Source organism: Ctenopharyngodon idella, chromosome 18, assembly GCF_019924925.1.
Source record: "Ctenopharyngodon idella isolate HZGC_01 chromosome 18, HZGC01, whole genome shotgun sequence".
Lineage (NCBI taxonomy): Eukaryota > Metazoa > Chordata > Actinopteri > Cypriniformes > Xenocyprididae > Ctenopharyngodon > Ctenopharyngodon idella.
In genome coordinates, this window is record NC_067237.1 from 29643965 (window position 1) to 29656880 (window position 12916).

The 12916-nt window shown below is 36.8% G+C and overlaps 1 protein-coding gene across 6 annotated transcripts in view; it reads left to right on the forward strand.

Annotated features, from left to right (window-relative positions):
- shank3a (SH3 and multiple ankyrin repeat domains 3a) overlaps positions 1-12916 on the forward strand; it is a 323981-nt gene that overhangs the window by 208302 nt on the left and 102763 nt on the right. The gene's annotated exons all lie outside the window — the stretch shown is intronic.

Consider the following 12916-nt stretch of genomic DNA (forward strand, 5'->3'; position numbering starts at 1 on the left):
ATTCTAGATCTAATGACTGTAGATAAAATAACAAACACAAATTACCTTTATTTTCCAGGTCTATATCCGTTCAGTCAGATTTCATGCTGCAAAACATCCACTGACAGCTGTTAACTTATCCATTCTGGCAGGTAATCATGGCCACCCGATGTGTAATATATAAATAATTTTAATAGCACGGCCATTCAAAACCTGAGGGTCTATGCATGTGCATGTAAAGCTATCAATGACAATCATTTTGGGCAGGAATTAATGTAAACACAGATATCGGATACCAGTCACGTCTAAAGTGAATGTAAACAGACTGGCCAAAAAATCAGATATGGTCAAAAGATCTGATCTGTGCGTTAAGACTTGCAGCCATAGTGTACCTTTAAAATCACTTTTACAATTGTCATCAGCTTCTGTATCCAGCAGTCACAACCCAGCATTTGGTTTAAAAATAACCCAGAATTTTGTGTATTAGAGTGTAGTTTTTATCAATTTACCCACATTTTTCCATGTTTATATCCCTCACCTAAAAAAAAAAAAAAGCACAGAAAAGTCAGCAGATTCTGTCTGGGCCTGTGATTATTAATTCCTCCATTAACAGCACTGCCAAATGATCAATGATTTAATTATAACTCTCAACATATCGGTCACACATCGGCCCCAATAAGAGGGGTCAAACAATGACAAAGTGTGCATTGATAATTCTGTTTCTAATATCTTCACTTACAAAAGTACTGTGACTATCACATGGTTCGGTGATGCACTTACAAAAAGTACCATGGTATTTTGGATGTAAGAAAGTTCCATGGTATTTTGTTTATATTTCAAAGTACAATATCACTTAAAATCTGTTATCATCACTGCAAAGTACATTTCTGTAAAGGTGGTATGAAGTGGTAATACTATGGTACTTTGAAGTATACCATGGTACTGAAATACATGTTGAATGGCATTTACATGGTACTGCATGGTATTTCAAAGAATAACATGGTAGTAGTAGTATGGTACATGTTAAGAATTCCTTGGTATTGTGGTGCTTGAACATGTTTCAGGGTAGTGGCATCCTATTCTTGGAAGTACCATGGTATACAATATACCTTAGTATTACCATTAGTGTACCACGGAACCACCATAGTAATTTTTTGTAAGGGTAATTCCATGGTACCGTTTGGTTATATTTTCATACCGTGGTACACAAATGTTACTGTAAGGTACTTCAAGAAATTACGATTAAATCAAAAATTGTTTTCTTTGTGGATGTTTTATGGTCTTTTTTTTTAAGAGGTTATGTATGTGGTTTTGATGCTGTTACTGTTAAAATGCATGCCAAGTGTTTTATGAGTTATCATATGCCCTTTTGTTTATGGCCTCTGAGACCTGTAATGAATGAAGTCACTCAGATTTCTCTGCTCGTTCGCCTCCATCTAAAATACTAACTCTGTTGTAATCTATCACATCCTTGCTTGATCGACATTTACTGCTTTTAAATCGTGCTATTCAAATGTTTAATATATATTCAGATTAGACTCTCCTCTCCTACAGAGCTGCAGGACATTGCTGGAATTGACTGTGTTTTGGGACTCCAACAAGCCTTATTGAATTTCCCAGCAATATTGCTTTAAATCTCATATTGTGTATTTATTGCAGGGAGATGATTGACAGGTTTTTAGAGACCGTGAGACATAGCACTTTATAATTGTGTAGCTTCCAAATGGATGAAGAAAGTGTAAAACTTACATAGATTAATTTGAAATTCAAACTTCTAGTTTTGTGTCTAATGTAAATAAGAAATACTTTAAATTATTCCAAGGGTTGGTGGGTAGTGGGTGTTTGGTGGTTGTGTTGTAGCACTAATCAGCACAAATCTGACACTGGAGAGACAGCAAAGGCTGTTTATCACTGCACTGCCTTTTAGAGCAGGTGTAATGGTTCTACTGTCTGAAAAACTCATCTGAAATGTGCTAAATCACACCTATGCCACACAAAACTGTGTAACGCACATGATTCGGATTGACTTTGACGTTAGCATTTTGCTAAGCTAACAACATGATACTCTTGATTTGGAAATGATACTGAAATAAACCAAAAAATATATTGACTTCTTAAGCCACTTTTTGTCTATTCAAATCTTTCATCTGCAACAATAATTTGATGTTTTTGAATTATCTGGAGACATTTTTCAGGAAATATTATATTAGTAATATTAATAATATATTATTTATTCAGTTGGATTAATGCTGTTAATCAGCAAATCATACAATAAATTCAATTAGATGATGAACTGTTTTTCTATCAACAATTGTTAGTATTGAATGAAATATAAATACACTTTCATTCAAAAGTATGGGGTCTGTCTTTTTTTGAGAGAGAGAAGTCTTATGTTTATGAAGGCTGAATTTAATTTAATTGAAAGTAAAACAATAATATTGTGAAATATTAATAAAATTTAAAATAGCCATTTTCTATTTTAACATATTTAAAATGTAATTAATTCCTGTGATGACAAAGCTGGGAAAAAAGGAAAAAAGATCTTACTAACCCCAAGCTTTTGAACAGTAATGTACATTTATACATTCTCTCAGCTCTCCATCTAGTACAGATTATAAACCTCACTGCATTCTGGGATTAGCCTATCCACAAAGGATATATATATATGTGTGTATATATATATATATATATATATATATATATATATATATATATATATATATATATATATATATATGTATATATATACCTTTTCTCTTTGCATTTTGGCAAAACCCAGAGGCAGCAACATTACATGCCTGTGATGCCTTAAAATGCTGTCTAGATTGGGAGCTTACCAGATTTTAGAATAGTATTTACTATAACCATGTTTCAAAGTTATTTGTTATTGTACAGGATACATATTGCAGTTTTGTAGGTTAGAAAAGTGATGGCTACTTTCTGAAGTGATTCTTTTGCATTGCATAACTTCCTTCAGAAAAAGTGTGGCTTTGTGTGCTAATTTAGACCTAAGGACTCTAATTTTACCAGCAGGTGTAGTGTACTGCTGCTGAACAACAATTTAGGGCTCACTGTCTTTCTTTGTCTGGTCCTGAGGGGTGTTTGCTGTGTTCTGTCCTAGTTGTCCATCTGTCAGTATTTCCTGACATCCTGGCCTGCTAATAATCAGAACCCCCGGCACCAGTGTGTGTGGTTTGTGTGTTTGTTTAATACACAGAATGTGATGATACATACAGGAATTAAGCCAAAGCGTCTGTCCTTGGTGTCCGGTCTTCTATAAAATTCCCCACTCTTTCTCTCTGGCCCTTTGTCTAGCTGTGTCCACCTGTCACTCCCTGAGGTGACCATGGTGACCAGGAGAGTGTGTAATTAGTGCTGTAGCGGTGCGGTCAGTACTGGCCGCCCACTTCCTGTTCAGGGTCAGATTCGAGGCCATGACACATTGTTCTAAACATTGTCAAATTGGATTTAGAGATCACAGGTCGCTTGGTGCACAGAAGGCAACAACACAGGGGAAACAAAGGTCAGAGGTCAAGTGCGAATGTTATTGGTTTGCAGTGTATTATATTGAGTTAACTTTAGCTCTTGCCATGAATCCATAAGTTATAAAAAGTAAAAGAGCAGATGAAGCTTCAGATCAAGGTGATGGTGTCACTGAATATATATCCCAAACTGTTTGTCCATGCTTGTCAAATATATAAACCATCAAGTTGTTAGTTTGGTTACACTTTATTTTACAGTGCCGTAGTTACATTGTAATTACTCAAATAAGTACTGAGTACTATTAATTAACTACATGTACTTACTATAGAGTTACAGTTAGGGTTAGGGTTTGGTTTAGGGTTAGTTACTTGTAATTATGCATAATTTACTGTTAGTAAGTACATGTAGTAACGTGTAACTACGGCACTGTAAAATAAAGCGTTACCGTTAGTTTTTAATGAGATTAGATAATATAATGATGAATTGGAAATATTTATATTAAATATGTGCTACAAGAAATTTAGTCTGGCAGTGGCTCAGGTTCTTTAAATATCACTGGGGAAAAAAATAAACTTTTCCTGTTGAATTAAGTTTAATTTCCTACCTCATTGGCAATTATTTTTTCTTGTTTTAAGCGTAAACTAACATTTATCTTAATTTAAGAATGTCTAGATATTTGTACTGAAAATTTTACAGTAATGGTCAATTTTTCCAGCGAGAAGCATACTTTTTTTTTTTTTTTAGATTATTGTGTATGCATCTTTGCAGCCAAGTGAGCTGAAACCAAACACTACACTGTAAAAAATTATTTTCATGATTTGTTATCGCAACATTTTTTCTTTTGTCAAATCAACTTAAATAATTAGAGTTTAACCAATCGCCTTCATTGTATTAACTCAAATTTTTTATTTCATTGAACTCAAAATTTTTAGGCAACTTATTTTTTAAGTTAAACCAACAATTCATTTTTACAGTGTATGTCAGTGGTCGTTTTTAAACTCGCCAGCCATTGCCTCCTGTACACAGAATGCTAATTTATGGGATTCATTCCCACATTTAAATGCTGTTGTCAATCCCAAAAACTGCCTTTAAGCAAGTTATATAATATATGATACAGCACCTTGATGAAATCTGTCATAGACAGAGTGTTCAGAAATAATGAACAGTCTGGGAGATCGTTCTTTGTGATGTTTTAGAAGTCATGCACACAACTCTTTTTTGCTTAGCTCTGAATTAGCTGTTCAAATTGGAATATTGGGACCTGACTACAACCACATTGTTCTCGGTTGCTGGTTTAGCTTTTTTCACCCATGTGACAAAAAGATAACTCATTAAAATCCTGAAAATCTGTTGCAGTGTTCCTAATGAATAATGCACAGTGAAAACTAAGTGTAAGTTTACTTTCCTGTGAAAATATGATCATAAAAGCCTTCAAGTGGGCTGGTTTGACTGAAAGCTGCCGAAAGCTCATAACTCATCATTAACATGTCTTTTTTACCACCAGCTAAGAGGCTAAAATGTAGACCTTACCTCATTTCTGCTGTTTCATTACTTTCCCGATTTATGAGCTCAGTTTAGAGAGGAAAAAGAGAGAGGGAAGGAGAATTGAGTGATTTATTGATGGCAAAAGGGAATCCATTTTGTTTGTGCAAGGCAGGTAAATGAGGTGTCACTCTGAAAGAGCACTCTCTCAGTCTGGAGCTTTCAGTGATGGATTCCACCCTCAGGACATCCAGACCTGCCACTCCCTCAACACTCACCCGTAGACGGAAGAGCTGGGATTGGAGGAATGAGTCTGCTGATTTCCTATTGGCCGCTGGGAGATTTAAGAGGTGGCGCTGAGTTCAATATGATCTTTTGCATTCCTGTTGGCTCATTCTTGCCACTGACCTCTTGCTTATCCACACTTATGGTCATTCTCAGTTTAAGCTTGGCTTTAACAGATAGTTGAAGCAAAGAAATGGTAGTAGAGACATTTCTTTATGGGTGAATCTCACAAAAACATGTCCAGGTCACATTTCACGCCAGAATTAAATAAATAAATAAATATTTGATATTGTTTAAAAATTGTAAATGATAAAATATGTTATATGTAAAAAAAAAAACTGAGAATTGGAGGTGGCAGTATTATAATTGCCTTGAAAAAATGTCATAATGCAGAACATCTTAAAGGGTTAGTTCACTCAAAAATGAAATTTCTGTCATTAAGTACTCACCATCATGTCGTCCCACACCCGTAAGACCTTTGTTCATCTTTGGAACACAAATTAAGATATTTTTGATGAAATCCGAGGGTTTCTGAACCACACATAGGCAGCAACGTCATTGCACCTTTTGAGGTCCAGAAAGGTAGTAAAGACATTGTTAAAATAGTCCATGTGACTACAGTCTTCAAGTGAGATGGCATTCAGAGCCTGCGTAGTGACAATTCCATGTGAATCAAAAAAAAAAAAAAAAAACTATTTGCAGTTTTACATTGATTTGACTTTTGAGCTTTCTTGGGACAAGGTGACTTGGGTGTGTCTGAACTTTGTTTCTTCGTCTCGGGATCGTACTCAAACACCCAGAATTCATCTTCCATGATCACTAAACTCAAAAAATCAGGCTCTCTTTCCAAACAGGCCGACAGGTCTTAGCAAACGAGTTGACGGTGTCACCTTCTGATCAGGTGACAAGTTTTGCCTACACTTTTGTCATGTTCAAAAGTCACGATTTCATGAACAATTGACTTGGTCATTCCCGTTTCCTCTGCAGTCATTCTGATAGTGAGCCATTGGTCACGGTTGACAACAGACCTCACTGCATCCATATTCTGTTCCATTTTTGACGAAGAGGGGCGTCCTGATCATTGTTCGTCTTCAAAACCCTGTCATTTCTTGAAGGCCTTGTGCCATTGGTTCACTTGTGCAGATGATAGCGCAGCTTCTCCATAAGCTTTCCTCACCATTTCCAAGGTTTCTGATGCACTTCAACCCAATTTCACACAAAATTTTAACACGTATTGCTGTTTCAAACTCGCTTGCATTTTTCTTAATACCAGTCACGTGTCACGAAAAAGAAGTCTCGACTCTGGAATGGAATGCAACTGAACAATGTTCTAACGTATATCTGGCACCCCACCCCAAGTGACCTTGGCCAGCTTCTCCCTTCATAGAGCCCTTCTCAAGTATAGGAACTTCATTCTCATTATATTCTGGACACACCTCGTATATAAATATATATATTTACACACAAAAATTTTCTTTTGATTTTGGTTTGAAATAATGTCATTTCTTGACAGGTTTCATGTGATTCACCCAGGTCCTCTTTTGATAGAACAGTTCTCATTGCAAAATATTCTAAAGGAATAAAAAGGAAAAATAAAAGGAAGGAATGTAGAGAGAGAGAGAGGGGGAGGAGAGATAGGTAATTTCTTGTTGATAGCGGCGTCTCCAAAATTGCTGGGAGGATAGGATGACCCAATAAACACAAACACACACACATTTATGCTCTGCCAGAGGAGAGGCTTCACACCGACTCCATTACACTCAATTAACCCCTAAAAGGGGCAAGACAGACAGAGAGAGATTCCAGCAGAAGAACGGAAGAGATGATGAGAGAGAATGAGACATAACTCATTTCATTCTTTCATCTTAGTCCGTCCACAGAGACCATTTTACGATTGTGCACTTATGCAAATAACCTTTTGCAAGATAATGACTGATTCTGATGCCTTATTCTGTTATTACAAAGTGTATGAATCTCTCCATTGAGGCAGGACTGGTCGGTCTCAACATAATTTTTTTTCAAAGGGTCATTTCTTCCAGATAATGTCTTTTTGGCTTTATTCCTATTGTCAATCGAAGATATTTTTAGCTGGCATTTTTAAAGAAAAGCATAGTTTAATAGCAGTGCGGTAAAGCTGATGTCAAAGCTGAGCTAAAAATGAAGTCACATTGAAACTATTTTTGTGATGTAAATTATTAAAGATAATTCTAATTATTAAATACGATAACAGTATGTAAATAACACTGATATATATATATATATATATATATAGTTAAATTATTTTAGTTTTTTATATTTTCAGTTTTCATTTGAATTTTAGTTTAATTTGAGAATTTGAAGGACTTTTGTCATTTATATTAGTTTTGTTTTATATTTCTTTTTAGCTTTAATTTATTTTTATTTAAGTTTTAGTCATTTTAAAACCCCTGCTTATTTTCGTTTAACAATTTTTTACAGATTTAGCTAACAATACCAACCGTGAGTGAGAGAGTTTTGGCATATATTTCACAGGATATGTTTCATTATGTACATCCTGTGGGTAAAGTAGAGATGATATCACACGTATGAGTTTGTGGATTAGTTGTTCACAGCATGATGACAGCATGGGGACTTAGTCTGTGACTTCGGATCAAGCGTCAGTCCTTTTTCTATCAAGCTGCTATTACCTAAAGAGAGAAAGATCCGTGAGAGACGGCGGAAAAGAACCCTCTGATTCATTGTTGACACTGGCACCTGGCGAATCAAGACAGTTGCTTTCAATTTATCTCTCCATGATGGCAGTTGCCAGGGTTACCGAAGTATGGTTGGTGTCCAAGGAGGCAGCCGAGAGGATGCTCAGGAGAGGTATAGAGCCAGTATATCACTTTGTCACACCCTTCAACAGGACACTGTATGCCTGAGGGGTTTAGAGTGGTCGATCAGCTGAAGGTTGTTGTTATGTGTGAGATTGTGTGGGGTTCTTGGGGTTACAAATGTCTGTATGTGTGAGTTAATACCTAAAGGTGTGTGTCGGGGTGTGTGTCAATAGGTTTTAATGAGGTCAGTGCTTTTCTACAGAGAAACACATGTTAGAGCTTATGAGCACATTCAAGCTGGGGTAGTTAAAATTAGTCTCTGGTCATACAGAATGCAGCTGTGTTTCAAAACCCGAGGAGCTTCCTACCTAGACAGCACTGAATGTTCAAACCAAACATTTTGAGGCATTTAGATATTTCAGTAAACATTTTTAGGTGCAAAATGCGATATCCGTCGTGTTATTCTGTCATGTTTTCTCCCTTTCTTTCCAAACCGCGACAAACACCAGTCTCCTTTCTCTGCAGAATGCGATATATCCGCTCAACCAATCACAGCGCACCATTACATGCACTGTAAACGGTAATGGCGGCGCTCTGAATACACCCGGCATCCTAGTTTTCCTTATCTACTTTGTGATCAACAAAAACAGAAAAATGAATAATTTTGACGGCATTGATGAACCTGTGGTGGTTTCTGCGGTGGGGAAGAAATGTAATCATTTACGTGAGGAGATTAAGAAGATGAGGCACTCGAGTCGGGAGGAGGAAAATGCCGGCTGTTGCTTGTTCCACGACGGCATCAAACTTCTGTCACGGTCCCCAAAACTGAATCATGAACAGTTTTTAAAAGCCGTTTTTAATACCATTGTACTCTGTAAATGTATTTATTTTAACCGTGCGTTGGCGCCAGATACTCTTTAATCAGTTATGACAAACAGAGACATAATTCATTTATAACATTAACAAGATGACTCGTTGAATTCATTTTGGGAGCGACGAATGAATGTATTTTTAGTCAAATGCCTGTATATAAGATTAGTATTGACAAAGTTCAGAGGCTGTCATATATGTGAATCAACTTACTTTGTTGTGTATTTTCAATATGAAAAATAACTTTTATATTGATGGATTAATTGCATTTTGAAAAAAAAAAAATGTGTCATGGATTTATTGCATTTTGGGGAAAAAATAATCCGTTTTTTTTTTTATAAACCTTTGAAAATCAAAATCTAGATTTGAATTTTTTATGTTTTTATAACCATGCTATGTAAAAGTTTGAAACAGAAAATAGTGGGTTTCATCTTGCCGCTTTCTTGGTAAAGAAAACACCTTTTTACTCAAATTAATCAAAATGGAGTTATAGCGTTTTGGAACCAAACTCTTCATATATATATCTGTTACAATGGTAGACAGACATTGTAAACAGACTGTGTGTGTGGTCACAATTATGAATATAGGACTACTGATATAAACTTCTTCTATTTTATATGTACAATAAGGAAAATAATTAGAACAAAAAAAATGGAGATAAGGTTACAGGGCTTGACAATAAGGACTGTCTGATGGCCCGGGGACAGCTGAACTCAATTCAGTACTTGTGCACTGTTTTCTGTGCGCACACAAAGAAAACAGCATGCGAGTACTGAATTGAGTTCTCTTTCGCGTCTTGCGCTTGAACGGAAAAATACACACAACAAAAGTATGTCAAAATGCCCATCTTGGCAAGCATTCATGTAAACGTTGTCAGTTATGTCTTACTGAACATAAACAGATGAGAAGTAAAACATATGTGTAACAGTATATTGGATCTGTGCATTCGATCTTAAAGTGACAGCAGCTTAATGTTCCTGCTGCTGTCTCATTAATGTTAAGCAAACAATAAAAGACAAAGAGAAAATCACTCACTGATCTTGACTGAACAACTTTTGTAGCTTTAACAAGGATTAATCTATATTTAATCTGTACAGTGAAGAGCGTGCAGTGTTATTTTACATTTGATTATTCAATTTCTGTACCTGAAAACTACTGTTAGACTTACCTGAAAAATTTAAAGCACTGTTTATTTTAATATGTATCTTTGTTCTGTTGTAATTATTTGAGCAGTTGTTTGTGATTTGTTTATTTGTTCTTATTTTATTACTAAAGACTAACTTGTCTTCATTAATTTTTGAACTTTATATTAGTTGGGCTATTAATTTCTGCTGTTGTATCTAAATTAGAATCAATCGAGAATTATGAAATTTCACTGATATCTAAAATTTTGGTGGCTTATTTATTAGAATGCAATGAACAAAACCAAAGATTACAACAAAACTTTGTATGTTATTTATTTGTTTTGGCGGATAAAAATAAACAGTAAATAAATTACTTTCGAGTGATTTGTTACAAAAGTGCGCATCAAATATGCTAAAAACGGAAGCTCAAACGTGCATCCCTTAACAACTTTAGATTTTTAATAATGTATTAGTAAATTTTTTAAAAAAACATTAAATAAAAAAAGATGATTAGTCCATAGCATGATGACAACATGGGAACTTTGGATCACATTTTTGGCATGTTTGTGCCATTTACCCCATTTACATGACACCTTTAGTGAATCAGGTTCTAAACCAGTACAAATAAGCAATGCAATCAGTAGGTGTGATTCAAACTTATGGCTTCACCGAGCCGTACGGTACAGTACAGTACAGTATTTCCGTTTTGATTGTCAGAAGTTGTGAATGGTACCAAAACACCAAACCGTACTGTAACACCATTTTGGGACCCTTCCATTGGGGTACCTAGCATAGTAGTCTGGTACCTAAAGGGTGGAGCTAGACTCACTGCCGAACGTTGATTGGTTGACAGAGAATCGTCACTTGTGTGTGCTACAAGGGGAATGACAAAACAAAAGATGCCATTTTTTAAATATACAGTTGAAACACAATACCATTGCAACACAAACAGCCACATGCCGAGAAGCAAGAACATGATCTGCTGTATGTCCTCCATTGTTGTTTACAGTGTCGCTTTCTTCTTTGAGCGAGAATGACATCGATCGCTACTTTCTGGCATACACCACGCATGTTGGGTACTGTTGGCGGTGGAAACACAAGCCGGATCAGGGTTTACTTTCCCGAATCGTACTGTACTGTACTGTACCGTACCGTACCGCTGGGTGGAAAGGAGCCATTTGTGAATTCACCCCATAACATTTGAGCAGAATACCAGTAGAGGGAAAGTTTTTTTTTTTTTTTTTAAGTAAAGGAGAGTTATACTTAGGACACATAAACCTGTTAAAGCTCATTAAATGTTGTTCCTGAGTGTGTGTTTTGCTGCCACCAGTCCTTATTACCTAAAGAGAAAGAAAGAACCATGAGAGATGGTGGAAAAGAAGCCTCTGATTCATTGTTGACACTGGCACTTGGCGAATCAAGACAGTTGCTTTCAATTTATTTCTCCATGATGGCAGTTGCCAGGGTTATCATACACGTTCAAATCTTGAATGGAATGTTTGGACTGTCTAGGTAGACTAGAGTATGAGTTTTGAAACGCAGCATATGTCCTTGTGGCTTCACACAGCATGTGAAACTTTCTCATGCATGCGAGTCAGATTGGCCAGAGCAGGAGTGTGACGTTTATGTCATCTACAGGCTGCCGTTCCTCAGGCGCCGCTGCACTGCTTCAAATCTATCGTCTTACAAATGTCCTAAATAAAAAGAACACTTGTCAGAGGCTGTGTATGTCTGTTTTATGATGATTGATGTGTGTGAAATATGGTATTACTGCAGAGTCGGACAATGATTTTCAGTGCTGTTTATTACAGCCTTGTGGCGGCTCTGACTGATCAATACTGAGTCAGAGGAAACCGTGACGACAGGACTCCATACCTCTCTGTCTCTCATCCATTCTCTCTCTTCTTACAGCCTCTGTCCATCATTTCTTCTGTGTTACTTTCTGTTTCCCATCCTTCTTTCCTTTCCAACCCTCTTTCAGTTTCTTATCATATCTCCACCCTTAAATTCCTCTCTCTTTCTTGTTACTCTGCATTTACATGCTGCAGTCACTCTAGCCTCGTACCGCTGCAGTAATTGGAAAGCCGTCACTGAGCTCGATGTTTGAAACGAGGGATAGCCGGAAAGAGTGTGTGAATGTGCATGTGTGTTCAGACTGACTGATTTTGACAGTAAAGGCAAAGGTTTAAGAATTTCCTTGTTCATGCTGGAAGATATCAGCTTTTTTGAGGATCAAAACAGAGTGGTCTGTTTATTAAACATGTTTTGCAGATTTCATTCAGCACATTTTTGGCATGTTTGTTCCATTTACCTCATTTGCATAACACCTTTAGTGAATCAGGTGCTAAAACAGCAGAAAAAACAATGCAATCAGTAGGTGTGATTCATTCTTAGTGATTTTACACAATAACATTTAGCAGAATACCAGTAGAGGGGAAGTTAACATCCTTAGGACATTAAAGCCCATTAAACATTGTACCTGAGTGTGTGTTTTGCTGTAATGCTTGTGAATTCTTGTGTGTGTGTGTGTGTGTGCGTGTGTGTGTGTGTGTGTGTGTGTGTGTGTGTGTGTCCATGGAATGAATGGGTGAACAACTTGAGATGAATGAGAGAGACAGGGCTACAGCCACTCTTCCTGCAGCTGCATTAACATTCAGAAGCTGTCTTACTGACAGAGAGAGAGGGAGACGGGGAGGGCAGAAAGACAGGGGAGGGGAGGGGAGGGGAGAACTTGGAGGGCAGAGAGAGAGAGAGAGAGAGAGAGGGTTAGGAGGGGCTGTTGATTACAGCACTAGGAGAATGTGTGTGTATGTGTGTGTGTTTGTGCTGTTTTAGGGGGGGGTGAGGTGAGTCGTGCTCCACCCCTCCACACACTAATCAATCCGGACCCCTGGCGCC